The 15,488-nt window shown below is 35.6% G+C and overlaps 1 pseudogene; it reads right to left on the reverse strand.

Moving 5' to 3' along the window:
• Positions 1-2,873: 2,873 nt before the first annotated feature.
• LOC122747741 overlaps positions 2,874-15,488 on the reverse strand; it is a 70,977-nt pseudogene continuing 58,362 nt past the window's right edge.

Raw genomic sequence — 15,488 nt, forward strand, 5'->3', positions numbered from 1 at the left:
GCAATGGGGGTTAAGTGACTTGCCCAGGGTCACACAGCTAGTAAGTATCAAGTGTCTGAGGTTGGATTTGAACTCAGGTCCTCCTGAATCAAGGGCTGGTGCTTTATCCACTGCGCCACCTACCTGCCCCCATGGCTATTTTCTATGCCATGAATGTACTTCCTCCTCTCAACCACAGAGAATCCCTTACTTCTTTTAAGACTCAGCTCAAAGTACCACCAAATGAAACTTTTCCTGACCTCTCCACAACTGCTAGTCTCCTCCTTCCTAAAACTACTTTTATATTTATTTTGAATTTATTTTCTACATACTAAGATTTTGTTTTTTACTTTTCCAATTAACAAGCATTTATTTTTTTTCTTCCTTCCCCCATTGGAAAAAGAAAAAGAAATAACTCTTGTAAGAGCTATACATAGTTAAACAAAACAAATTCCCACACTGGCCATGTCCCAAAATTGTACATACCAAGAAATATACATGTTGTCTTCCTTAATAGAATTAAGGGTTTTCCTCCTTGAGGATATGGATAGTTTCATTTTTGTCTTTTATCCCCAGCATCCAACATCATTGAAATCTCACAAATATAAAGACATTTAGAGATTGACTTTCAGAATCTCAAATGAAAATTTCAAAAGAATAGAAAAAAAAACATAAAAAGTACTGTTGTTTTTTGTTTAGTTATTTTCAGTTGTGCCCAACTCTTCATGACCCCATTTGAAGTTTTCTTGACAAGAATACTGGAGTGGTTTGCCATTTTTTCCCCAGTTCATTATACAGAAGAAACTGAAGCAAACAGTGTTAAGTGACTTGTACAGCATCACACAGGTAGCAAATGTCTGAATCCAGATTTGAATTCAGAAAGATGAGTCCAGACTCAATCTACTGCACCATCTAGCTGCCACACAACAGAGAAGATATAAGTACAGCTCACCCATGTACCTACTTTCTCATCTCTTTAAAACTTTTATGAGGTTGGTTATTCCTGCATTGAGGATATCCTTGATAAAATATGAGGAAGGAATCAGGTAGGCTTTAATAGATTATTCTCTATAACAGGACCACATCTTCATAGTCACAATTGACTATGAGATATAAATAATACAAAATCAAAACCACCACAACCAACATAACTATAGTAATTTATAAAGCACTTTAAAGTTTGTAAAGTCCTTCACTTATGTTATCTGTAGTTGAGCCTCACTTCAAGACTTAAATAGATCTTGATTTGTTTATTGCTCACTTAAGCAAACAAATAAAGATAAATAATCCCAGTGAAGCAAAACATAGCCCTTTTAAGGCTTTCCAGGTGCTTTCTAACAAGATATCTTTGATGCATGTGGTAAGATCATGTAAGATTCCTGAAAAAGCCACAGAGAACTTTGTTCAGTGATCATGATTATTATCACCAAATGAGGCATCAAGTAGGGGGATGTAATTTGCCAATGGTATTAGTTTCATAAAAAAAAATTCTACAAAGAGTCCAAAATGAACATGGATTTTATATAGATAGTAAAGTTCCACAAATACTGTTTGTGGATGACATGCTGATTGCATTGAGTCCTTGGGATTAAGAGTCCCCTCAATGTTCTCCACAACTACAAAAAACCCCAACAAATTTGCCTAGCAACCCAGAATAGAAAAAACAAGTGGATAATGAATATAAAAAAGCCAAGATTATGATACCTGCTGGGTAGGTTCCTGAGTGTTAGTATATACAAACTATATAGGCATTGAATATGGATAATGATCTAGGACCAGAAATGAACAGGAAGAAGAAAACAAACTGAAGATCATTTGGAAAACATTGAAGTACTTGAAGTGATTCTGCAGCCTCTTACTGCTGTCAAAGCATATTTTAAATACCATGTTTCTGTGGTTGAGAGGCAGTGTTGTATAATGTATAGAAACCTGGCCTTGGAGTCAGGAAAACCTATGGTCAGTTCTGCATCTAACATATATCAACATTAGATCTGGGGAAGAATGTGTACTTTGAATCAAGAAAGGCTTACTATATGTTGTTTATTAATATATGCCCCAAACTAAACATTCTATAAATCCAAAGCAAAAGACAGAAGAAGCTGTTGATACCATTAATAAAGAAAAAAGAATTAAGGCAGATATACAGTAGATCTCACCTGTGGCCCTCTTATTATCATAAAGAAATCTATAATAATTCTAATTAATGGTTCTTTTTCTACTACCCACTTTCTTCTGTACTTTTTTTGGCTACCACCCACAGCAAGGCCACTATGAGCTGAATGGGTGAGAAGGGAAGGACTTCTCTTCCCCTGGTCCCTCTCTTTTGTCCTAGCTCCAAGAAATGAGTCATGAGGGAATAGGGTGTTTATTTCTGTTCTGTGTTGTTTGTTCTTCTCAGTTTCAGGTGACAGAAGTGATCCTTATGGGGCCCAGGAGTTCAAGGCATGGCAATCTTGGAGCAAGGATTGAAGATGGGATGGTATAGCCAGTTATCACAACATGGAAGCCCTGAGAAGCCAGGGTGCCTGGATCCTGAAAGGGGTTGCAGGAATAAGTTTGTATGTTTGAGATTATACCTTTTGAAGTAAATATTTCTGTGTGAAAGATCATCTGACTTAATGGCTAAATGGTACTGGAGTGCTAGGGAATACTTTCTACACTTGGGAGGAATACCATTGGTGGGAGATAAAGCCATTGGCAGAGAGTCTAGAAACCCCAACCCTCTTAAAGGTGCTAGAGAATGTTGGAGAAAGACGTAAAATTAATCTACCTGACCTTCAGGCAGTGGGGACCAGAGTGGGCTGTTATATGTGGGACCTTGTCTGGCATACAATTTGGTCCTTTACTTTTTTTTTGTCAAATGTTAATTTATTGCAATAGTCTTCCTTTGTAGCTTAACTTGCTGGGCATTCCACAGCACCACTATTGATGTCATCAATACCATCACGAGGATGCCTGCCATAATTGTTGCAGTCCACAGACTGGGCTGTTCCAAGGATCTCTTTAATGGTTCCAGAGAGCTCTCTTGCCAAGTATCGGTGCCTCATCTGTAGCACAATGCTGATGATCTCATCAAGACTGATGTTTCCATTGTTTAATATTTTTCTGCTTCTTTCTCTCCTGAGTAGGTTTCTTTAGGGCTTTGATGATCAAGGCTGAAGCAGAAGGTACAACCTCAATCTGGGCCTGTCTGTTCTGAATGGTAAGTTTCCTTAGCCCTTTCCAGTCACCAGTTGCCTTGGCAATGTCATCACCAACCTTTTTGGGAGACAAACCCAAGGGACCAATTTTGGGGGCCAGAGCTGATGTGGCACCAACTTCACCACCAGTGAACCTTAAAAACATGACTTTAATTTCGCTGGGGTCAGACTTGGGAGGTATGGCGGCAACAAAGGTGGAGGCTCAGCCTGGATGCTGCAGGGTGGCTTTCGGTGTCGGATGAACCCGGATTCGGGACGACCAAAAGAAGTTGCACCTTCAAGCACCACAAGCTGGGAGCCAAAAAGGGTCCTTTACTTTTGAAGAGACCCCTGGAGGGGCAACTAAGTGGCACAGTGGATAAAATGATTAGCCCTGGATTCAGGAGGACCTGAGTTCAAATGTGACCTCAGACACTTGACACTTATTAGCTGTCTGACCCATGGCAAATCACCTAACCCTCACTGCCCCGCAAAAAGAAAAAAGAAAAAGAAGAGACCCCCTGGAAGGATTTTCTGCACAAGACTTTTGATTTTTTAAAAGTAGCCTTTAAATACTCTTGCATTTTTTTTTTTTGGTGGGGCAATGAGGGTTAAATGACTTGCTCAGGGTCACACAGCTAGAAACTGTCAAGTGTCTGAGGCTGGGTTTGAACTCAGGTCCTCCTGAATCCAGGGCAGGTGCTTTATCCACTGTGCCACCTAGCTGCCCCCACCCTTGTGTTTTAAAATAAAAGATCCCAAAGAACTTTTGGGGAAAATTTAGGCAGTAAATGTACAATTTTTTTTTCTAGTGAGCATTCTCTCCCAAATTGGTGTAATTTTCCAAATTTTTCATTTGATTGCTTGACTGTTAAAGATATAATTGTACAAATGTTGTATTCCTGAAATCTGTATAAGATTTAATATACTGATACTATTCTATATGACCGATCCCTGTGCTATTATACTTATATTACTGATATTACATTCTATTTATATATACTGATTTTATATTGATCATACTGATATATTATATGGATATATTATTATTTATATAAGTGTTGATATTAAATTTACTGTGAGAAATTTGGAATCACTAGATTGCTGCCATTTAGTAAAAATGCTTATATTGTTCTTTTTGCATTTAAGCAGACCTGTGTCCTACTTGTGTTTTGTGAAAGCTAAATATCTTATAACTTCATAGGGTGAGAATGCCTGTGCCTAAAATCCACAAGTACCTGATATTCTTTGCTGCTTCTCTAACTGAGGCTACCTGCCTTAGTGTTCTGATATGTGAGTTTACAATTCAGTTTGGTTTGCCCTGGCAGTGGCAGGCCAGTAGCAAGTAGCATGGGAGAATTTGTGGTGCCCTTAGGGACAAGAGCCCTGGAGAAAATGGCCTGAACCTCTATGAGGATTGGACCACTTATATTAGAGGAATCCCTATAGAATGTTAGTGTGCTATGTAGAAAGGGATATTCTTTGCGCAGACACAAGTAGGATGACCTTATGAGAGAATGATGGGATGAGTTCTACCCAGGAAAATGTTCTCAATTTGAGAAAGAAGCAACACCAAATTGATCCAAGTCCCAAATTCCTGCAAGAACTCCATGTAGCTTGGAAAACTAAGTGTGGACCAGGTTTCTGTTTGAGATGGGACTAGTTTTCTTTGTCTTTACCCTTTCTTTTGCTCATAGATTGAGAAAGGCCCTAAAAACTTAAAATAAGCAAACAGTGATATTTGGTAAACTTTACAAAATGCTTATTTTGTTGGCTTATTTGGAGAACTTTGTGAAATATTGCTTGTTCTGTGAATTTACAAAAACTTTGTAGAGAATTTTGGAGAGAATTATGATTTTATTTGTATGTGAGAGGTTGAACATGTTTGAGACTTTATGGCTTTGAGGAAAAAAGTAAAAGGACATTGCCTATGTCTCCTCAGAAATCATAAACTGTTTTGAATTTGGGACAGAGGATGTGTTTAAAAATGCACCCCTATCTGCCAGGGACTGCACATTTAAAATGGGGAAATATGTAACTTGGGCTTGTCTGGTCACGCTCAGTTTGGTTAATATGGAGGTGTCCTTGAGGAGTTTTTAAAATTTGTCCAGATTTCCCATTATGGAGGCTTCTGGTGGTGTGGCATCCTTTGATTGGCTGCCTGAATCTTTAAAGCTGAGAAACTAAAACAGTCTTTTTCTTTTTTTTCCCTGCTGCTCTTTTTTTTTCTCTCTACTGTGATCTTTTTGGAAATTCTTATTGTGTCCAGAGGAAGAAGATCCCAGTTCACCCACAGAGAGATCTCCAGGAACTGAATCAGTGAGAGGGATCAGATTTTCTTCATCTGCTTCCTCTCTTTTACCTGAGCTCCCAAAAAAATGCACTTGGGAGAGTTTGTTTCTATTTTACATTGTTTGTCCTTCTCTGTTTCAGGTAGCAGAGGTGATCCTAAAGGCACCTGGAAGTTTGAGGCATGCTTGCAGGAAGGATGGTACAAACCACACAGCACATCATGTGAGTTCTGAGAAGTCAGGATGCCTGGGACTTGATTCCAAGGAAGGTTTTGGACTTGGAACTGGAACTGTGCTCTATGGGAACTGAGCTAAGCTATGAATCTAATCCCATTCCTCTCCCCAAAGACCGAAGTAGTGCTATTTGTGATTATACCTTTTGAAATAAATATTTCTATGGAAAAAATGCTAATGGCTCTCTTTCCAAGTACTTGAAATGAGGACAGGTATCTTTTTCTACATTCATATGTATTAAAATGTGTCAATAAAATTAATTACATTTCAAAAGGGATTGATATTTGAGATAAAGCTGTCTCCCAAATAGTTTTCCACAGAATTCTGTCACTATTTTAAAAAGCCCAGTGCTATGTATGTACCCTGCTGATCTGAAGTGAATGGATGAAAACATTTATGTAAGTCATATACCTATCTGCATAAACCTTTTAAAATGTGCAAATTTGCAAAGAAAAGTAAAGATGCTGCCAAAACAAATTCTAAATCTCACCGTCCTCACTCTTAAAGAATTGTGTCTCTGATGTATAGTATCTTTTTGAATGTCAAGAAAATTAAATTATTTTTATATAGTCTATTTAATTCAAAGTAATTTTCAATTAAGGTATATATGTATCTGAGTATGTAGAGATATTTATGTATAAATATATACATATGTACATAATTTATTGAAATAGCTAAATGACTTCATTTTCAAGAATTCATTTTAAAATAAACTGAAAAAATTAAATTGACCTACACTTTAAAGATGAGAATTGGAATCTGGACTTCAAACATTAAAACATTTGTGCTTAGGGACAAGAAATTAACTAAGAAATTCTATAATTGTAAGTAACAGCTGCAATACAGTTAATATTTAATCACTATATTGTGAGACAGTTCAGAAGTGGAGAACAGGATTAACATATTGCTTTAAAACATTCCATTACTTTCTGCATCTGTTTACTGATAATAAAAGACACAGCTGTTCTAAACGAAACATACTAACAGGTGTAAACTGCTTATTTGGCATCTTAAATAAAACTTAGTCCTCATTTCCTTTTAATATACTTCAAAATTATATTCTTAGCACAACTAATACCTTAAAGAATTGAATAATTTGAGGTTACTCTATTCATTAAGAAAAACAGATCTGGAGCATGCTTTCTTCCAAATTATTGAAAACCTCTGTTCCTAAATAGTACATATCCTGAACTAATTATCCCAGATGTGTTCCATAAAATGGTCCCACAATTGAGCAGTTTTTCTTAAGCAACTGTTCTATATCAAATTTACTACAGAAAAGCATCAAAATTATGAAGCAACACTGTATCAAATTCATGGTAGTAATATCACTATGTTTGGTTAAGCAATGAATGATAATCAAGCTTGAAATTGAATATTTATTTTGACAAGTACTCCAGATAATCTGTAACCATGTGTATTTAATTCAAGGCCATTAACAGGAGATATAATATATCCATGAATAAATTCTTAATAATTACATACCAAAAGCATTAAAGTTAAGTAAAGATTGTAAATTACCACTATAAATGCAAACTTGTGTTGAATAAATGAATATGTTAAGAACAGAACAGTCACTCCAAAACAACATGGGTGAGTAGAACTGAATTTATTCCAATTTAAAAGTCATTTAATTAATCTAGAAAAAAGATCTGTAAAGTTTATGCGTACAAATGTGATAATACAAAAAGTACTAAAAAATACAATGATTGAAAAAATCAAGGACAAAAATGAGCATTACTAAGTATTTTAACATCTTAATAGAATCACATAATTATTTTGGCCACCATCACTATCTTTACTTCTAAGATATAAAACTTTGGCAAAGAAGGTTAAGGGGAACATCAAAGAAGGTTAAGGGGAATATCAAAGGAATCACTGTCTTTTGTTTTCCTAAAATAAAAATATGTATGAAATTATCTACAAAAAAATTTTCTTTCACAAATGCACATACAAACATATTGAGAGTTGGCACAAATTTCTTTACATTTGAAGGAAATTTACATAAAAGGATGTAAAAATAATTTTGATTTTTTCCAGCATAATACAAAGTACTAATATTACCAAATCCCCAAATTCCTTTTTTTCTTTACCTCAATTAGAGATTATTTTTATGTAAAAATGCATAGTCAACATTTTTTTTGAGAATAGAGTCATAAGTGAAAAAAGGCAACAAGAGCACTTTCCTGAAAGCACTCTCAGACCACTTCTATAGACCACCTCTATGTAGCAATGAGTACGCATAATTAGCTAATATTTTAACTATCTCCACTTGGAGGTAGAATCCCAGGTGAGCTTTTCCCTAACCTGGCCTCACCAGCAGCAGCTGTGTCATCCCACAGTCTCTCCTTTAACATCTGCTAAACTAAGTTTTTCTTAAGAAATTGATTTGAAGTCATGTTTCCTGCCACTCACTAAAGGTACAAAAATTACTAGTTAAAAATCTGGTATAGAAGACACTAAAGCCTTTTTCCAAAATTATCCTTCAGAGCCCAAGAAACAGAATCATATGATAGTTATAATAGTTCTATAACAATGTCCTTCCTTCTGATACTTCCCTCTGATTAAATAAAACACAATGCATTTCATAAGTACTTCATTTTATTATTGGAGTAATGTTGTGCTTTTGGATAGACTTTCAGATATTAACAGCATCATTGTACTGAAAGAACAAAAAGATAAGAGAACTGAAGGTGCCTTAAGGAGATGGCAAAAATTTGTCTTCAAACTCAACAGAGCCCTTTGCCTTTAAAGAGAAAAATCTGTGATTCTGCTATGGGTATTCATGTGATTGCCTAAACATACTTTCATATACATAAACTGGAAACTAAATGATGTGGTCAAGAAACTATAGGTAAGAAGTATGTTTAATCAGGCAGTGTCCAACATATGAATGGGTTACATTCCAAAGATGCCTTTGTAGGTTACCTTGAACATATTTTCCAATAGAAATAAATGAGGAATTGGTATTTTAGCTGTTAGGCCAGTCTCCAAAAACCTAATTAATCCATGATTAAATGGTATTATACTAATGCCACTCCTCCCTCTACCACTCCTGCCAACACAAATTCCCAACCTAGACAGCTTTGGAGTAAGCTGAATTTTAAGGCTTAGATAAGAGAAGAGGTAAAAGCTCCTAGAAAGCAATGTAGAGAAGAGAAGAAAACAGAGGAGAGAAAGGAAGAACTAGGGAGGAGAAAGGTAGTTTCTAAATTTCCTGATATTCCATGTAGCCGTTTGGTGACTGCATGAATTTTGCTTTATAATACTAGTCCTTTTCATAAACTTGATCCTTAGAATGAAAAAATATAATGAAAAACTAATATATATACATCAAGATTGGCCAAGCACTTTGCAAATACAAAAATCTGTACAATCCAAAGAGATCTTGTGATAACTTTCTTCTACTGGATCTCAATTGGATACACATCTATTATCTACAGGACTATTCTCCTTTGAGCAAACTCTATGAACAAACTGATGAACTGATTTAAAACCTCCATAAAATTACAGTGAAAACACATTTATATAGACACTCAACCTGATCTCTAGTTTATTTAGAATATTTTAATGTTCAAATTAAGTTTTATGAGAGGATTGTTACAACCTCAACATGAAAACAGAGTTCTTGTAACTTCTGAATTCTGTGCATACTAACAGAGCTATAACAAGGGTGAAGCAACCAAGGATTTGTCCCAGGGTGACAAATATAGAGCACTTACAGTCCTTCAGCAGCACAGAAATAGAGCTTAGCACCTAGTTAGCAAGAATAATTAGAAATCTACCAAATGGTGGGCTAAAGTGTGCTCCTTTCATTTCCTCCCCTGCTCCATATCCTTGACCACACCTTCCTTCTCCCCAGTGTCCCAAGTATTGTTTCCCCTTGATAGGGAAGCAGTCTACCTGAACCACTCCCCTTTCTCTTCAACTTAGCACTTTCTTCAAGTTTGTTACCTCAAGTGTAGTTTGTAATAGTTATTCAGGACATAACATTCTCACAGCTCTCCATGCTGGAATGATCGGGTCTCGAAATATGTATTTACTGCATTTAGTTGCATTTCTTATCAGGTTTGTGAAAAAAAAAACAAAAACCACTAACTTAAAAAAACCCTCAAAATAATTTAGGGATGGGGTGAACACAGAGGAGTGTCTCAGAATTAGGTTTTCTATACAGTTATTAAAGGATCAGTTAATTCAGTTAAATTAGGGGTTTAAATATGTCAGATGGGTCAAAGAATTCAAAATAATAAGCTTGCTATATGTCCTTAGAAAAATTCTAAAATTGACACTTCCATAGATCATATTGCTCCTTTATTTTTTCCTAATCCAGATGACATATGACCACTTTGGTCATGTATGAAATTAATTGATTTAACTCCAGAGTACTTTCTAATGATATCAACATTGCCATAAAAGTGGAAACAGAGTTCTTAGCTTACATTGTATGGCTTTACAATTTCAAAGATAACTGGACAGCCACTACTATCTGTGTATCTCCTAAGTAATGAATCATTACTGTGATTGGTGAAGTTTTAGGTTGGGTAAGAATAACCACTGGGAGCTGTGAGCTGATCCAACCATTCTGGAGAGCAATTTGGAATTATGCCCAAAGGGCAATAAAGCTGTGCATACCCTTTGACCCAGCAATTCCACTTTTAGGTCTTTTGCCCAAAGAAATCATGGAAGGGGGAAAGGGACCCACATGTACAAAAATATTTATAGCTGCTCTTTATGTGGTAGCAAGGAATTGGAAGTTGAGGGGGTGCCCATCAATTGAGGAATGGCTGGACAAGTTGTGGTATATGAATACAATGGAATACTATTGTGCTGTAAGAAATGATGAGCAGGAAGAGTTCAGAGAAACCTGGAGGGTCTTACGTGAGCTGATGATGAGTGAGATAAGCAGAACCAGAAGAACATTGTACACAGTATCATCAACATTGAGTGTTGACCTACTGTGATGGACTATATTCTTCTCACCAATGCAATGGTACAGAAGAGTTCCAGGGAACTCATGATAGAAGAGGATCTCCAAATCCAAGAAAAAAAAAAGAAAGAAAGAACTGTGGAGTATAGATGCTTATTGAACCATATTATTTCTTTTGTTTTGGGTGCTGTTGTTTTTTTTTTCTATTTTGAGGTCTTGCATCACTGCTCTGATTTTTTCTCTTGTAACAGGATTAATGCAGAAATAGGATTAATGTTATTATGTGTATATATATGTGTGTGTATATATCTATATCTATATCTATATGTATAGAGATATATAGATATAACCTATATCAGATTACCTGCTGTCTAGGGGAGGGGGGAGGGAGGGAAAGGAGGGAGAAAAATCTGAAATTGTAAAGCTTGTATAAACAAAAGTTGAGAACTATCTTTACATGTAACGGAAAAAATAAAATACCTTATACATTAAAAAAAAAAAAAAGAATAACCACTGGGCAGTTAGGAGACTCAATGGATAGTGCACTGGGACTGGAGTCAGGAAGACCTGAGTTCAAATTTGGCCTCAGACAATAACTGGGCAAGTCACTTAACCTTGTTTGCTTCTGTTTTCTCACTTGTAAAATGAACTGGAGAAGGAAATGGCAAACCATTCTAGCATCTTTGCCAAGAAAACCCCAAATGAGGTCACAAAAAGTTGGACACAATTGAACAACAACAAAAAAACAATCTATCATTATGCCCTTTTTCTTTCCACAAATATTCTAGATACTTTACCAAGGTTTTATGAGGAAAGAGTTTGTTCTTTTTTTTTAGGCTATGGGGGTTAAGTGACTTGCCCAGTCACACAGCTAGTAAGTGTCAAGTGTCTGAGTTTGGATTTGAACTCAGGTCCTCATGAATCCAGGGCCAGTGCTTTATCCACTGCGCCACCTAGCTGCCCCCAAGGAAAGAGTTTGTAAATATCAAATCACTATAAATACAAGCTGTTATCATAAACTACATATACCATCTCAATACCCTATGCCACAGGTAACTCTGTGTTCTACCATCTCTCATTATTAATCAGAGCAATCTCCTCCTCAACTGAAAATAGGCATTCAGAAGCTTATTATAAAGCTATACTATGGGAGAAAGAATCTAATCTTAGCCTTTTAAAAAGAATATATATTTCATTTGACTTGAATCTATTGCATAGCAAGTGATTAGGGGAGAGTAAGAGGAGAATAGGAGGCACCCATGTAGGTCAATGGATGGAGTGCTGAGCCTGGAGTCAGAAAGACCTGAGTTCAAATCTGGCCTCAGACTTACTAGCTCTGTGACCCTGGGCAAGTCACTTAACTTGTGACTTATGAAGTAACAAGTCACTGTGTCTTAATTGACTGAAGAAGAAAATGGCAAACCACTCTAATATCTTTGCCGAGAAAACAACATGGACAGTATGAACAATGGAATCACAAAGAGTTGGACGTGATTGACCAAGAAGAAAAAGAGAACACCAGGGGGCAGCCAGGTAGTGCAGTGGATAAAGCCCTGGATTCAGGAGGACCTGAGATAAGATCCAGCTTCAGACACTTGACACATACTAGCTGTGTGACCCTAGGAAAGTCACTTAACCCTCAAGAGGACACCAGTAACAAGGTTATAATTCTACTACTGATTAGAATTTTTTTCAAACTTAGTTCCACAACACAACCAAAACTCCAGAGTTCAGAGCTCCAGAGCACTGGAATTCATTGACTCACTCTCTCAATCTCCTATATACAATCACTGAAATAATCCTGGTACTCAAATTTCAAACACCAAATTCCAAACTTGCTTTAATATAAAGGCAGAAATTGCTCTTACCACAGTTGTTACACCTTTCAAACAGTTCCTTCACTCACAATTTCCATGCTAATTTCTTAACTATCAATGATCAGAATGGTCCCTGAAGCTAATACCAAATACTTATAAATAAGGCCAGGGAACTTCAGGCATTTGATTTCCCTTACAGACTCCAGAGACATACTTAATGTTCCTTATCCCCTTTCTCCCTCCTAAGCTCCACAGTGCCCCAAACTCCTGACAATTTTCAGTATACTTTCTTCCAACTGAGTGGTACTTTAAAAATATGTCTTTTGGGGGGCAGCTAGATGGTGCAGTGGATAAAGCACCAGACCTGGATTCGGGAGGACCTGAGTTCAAATCTAGCCTCAGACACTTGACACTTACTAGCTGTGTGACCCTGGGCAAGTCACTTAACCCTCATTGTCCCGCAAAAATATATGTTTTTTTTCCTTCTATTTAAAAAAAATTAAATTAAATGTATTAAAGAAAATGGCAAAAGTGGCATAACCTCCCTTTTCTACTATATGAAACTATCAAAGTACTGTTTAGGTCATTTGTTTTTCAACTATGTTACACATGATGCCACTTGTACCACTATAGTTATGAAATTTTCTCTTATCATCAAGAAGGCATTATTCTACATATTTGATCAAGTAGAAATTAAGAAACTAAAAAAAGAAAATCTTTATAGCACTACCACACTACAAGAATATTATACAATGAAAAGACAAGATGAAACTAGTTTTCTTTTTGTTACTGAAGACAATCTGGGGGCCTTCTAAAGAAAGTCATGTTGATAAAATAAAAAGGAAACACAGGAGTATAGATATACTATTATTAATAGGAGTAAAAAACTAATTAGTCATAAAAATTTACATACTATTTAGTGTTTTATAAGTATGCATCTATTCTTGGAACACAAAACCAATTAAATAAGCATTTGTCGTCTATCATATACTAAGTTTTCATTATTTTTCTCAACTAACAGATGGAAAAAAATGGGACACATCCATTATTACAAAGTTGACAGGAGACCAAGAAATATATGCTTATCTACTTATTAGATGCCCATCTAGTATATTCTGAATACATTTATTAGATAATGAATGAATATCTCTGCTTCAAAGGACGTAAAACATCTCCCTAAATGGGGGGAAAAATCCTTTCTAAATTAATGGTCCAGATTTCACAGCTACAGATGAATTTTCCTGCCATTGTGTAAATGTATAAAGGACTCAGAAGGTTTTCCTCTGAAAGACTATTAAAACTCCTAAATTTAATCCATGAAATTACTCTTATCTCTTTCTGTGAGGAGGGAAGAATACTTTAATAAAGACAGAGATAGTGAGACTGAATGGGAATGAATATCTATCCTAGAAATCAGAAAATAGACAATGTTTATAACTGATAATACAGGCAGTTACATTTTATAAGAATGTACATCAATTTCTTTATACATGAAAATAAATAGGATTTCAATTGCTGTTTTTCATTAAAACAAAAACTAAATATAGTTTAAGACTCCATGCTAAAATTTTTATTTGCTTTTAATTTTCTATGAGATTCTGATGTATATTAAAGAGAAAGTATCATTCTTGAGTTTTGATAAATCAAGTTAAATAACAACTAACTGACTAGTTACTTATTAGTAACCATACATTAAAATCCTACTAAATAATCCTAGAAGAAAAGTGTATTTGAAATATTAGAACACTTTAAGGAATCTATATTTGTCCTATATGCGTACAATAACAACAATTACGTCCAAGTCTTGCCTAATAGAAATCTTTCAAAGGTTAGTAATTATTTTTAATCAATATATCAATTTTATACAAATGATAGTTAAAAATTCTTCTTGAATTGGATGAAAGCTAAACATGTATGCTGTAATACTGCTTTCACTTTGTAATCTCTCCAGATAGAGTACAAGGGCAAACTTCAGTCCCACACTATCCATATTATCATAAATCCCAAATTAGTAGGGCCTGTATTTATGCAATTTTAAGGTATTTCTAACTACTATACAGATGGATAGGGGATTATCTTGTAGGATTCCTTTGTGAATAATTTGAAAAGAACTGAAAGCTTAGCTAAACATAAATAGAAGACATATGGAAAGAAAAATATTAGATTATGATGACTCCTTTTATATTTTTTTGGTGGGGCAATAGGGGTTAAGTGACTTGCCCAGGGTCACACAGCTAGTAAGTGTCAAGTGTCTGAGGCCGGATTTGAACTCAGGTACTCCTGAATCCAGGGTCGGTGCTTTATCCACTGCGCCACCTAGCTGCCCCAACTCCTTTTATATTAACTTACCTTATTAAATCAAGAAAATATTTTATTTCAAAGTGATTTATGCATAAAAATGGAGCCATTAATGTACTCATTGAAGTTATTCAATTATTATTCATTTCACTAACATCTGTTTCAAAGTGCTTTGTGAACCTTAAAGTGCTATATAAATGTTAAATACTACTACCATTATATATTGTACAAGACAGGATTATTATGTCTGTCTATTATTTTCTTCATGCAAGTATATATGTTGCAGAGAGGAAGGGAGTGCATACAGGTCTTACTCCAGCACATTAACTCTCACACGAGGGTTTAATGGCACAGACTGGCCTTGGGCCTCGCCAGCTCCACATTTGTACTAGCCCTAAATGACTCAGTCATTCTCATTCAGAACCCAATTCCACTATCGACCAACTCTCCACATTCCCTTGATCCAGGTAACTGCTCTTTGTACAAAAATGCTAGTTTTATTCTGTCCATGTTGCTTCCTTTATCACTGACAGACAAGTCTCTCAAACTCTAATGACCAAATACTATTCCTTTTCAGTGATATTCTTAAATGGGATTGGTGAATTGTCTGTAACTGTGTAAAAGCACAGTTGTTTCCTTCTACCTCATCTAGCCTCAGAGCATCCTCAACATCTGCCAGTTGCACACAAAGTAGATTAATTTCTGCAAAATTTAATCTTCTTTAATACAAACTTCTAACACCATGAATTTTATTTTATAAGAA

The sequence above is a fragment of the Dromiciops gliroides genome, chromosome 3 (assembly GCF_019393635.1).
Source record: "Dromiciops gliroides isolate mDroGli1 chromosome 3, mDroGli1.pri, whole genome shotgun sequence".
NCBI lineage: Eukaryota > Metazoa > Chordata > Mammalia > Microbiotheria > Microbiotheriidae > Dromiciops > Dromiciops gliroides.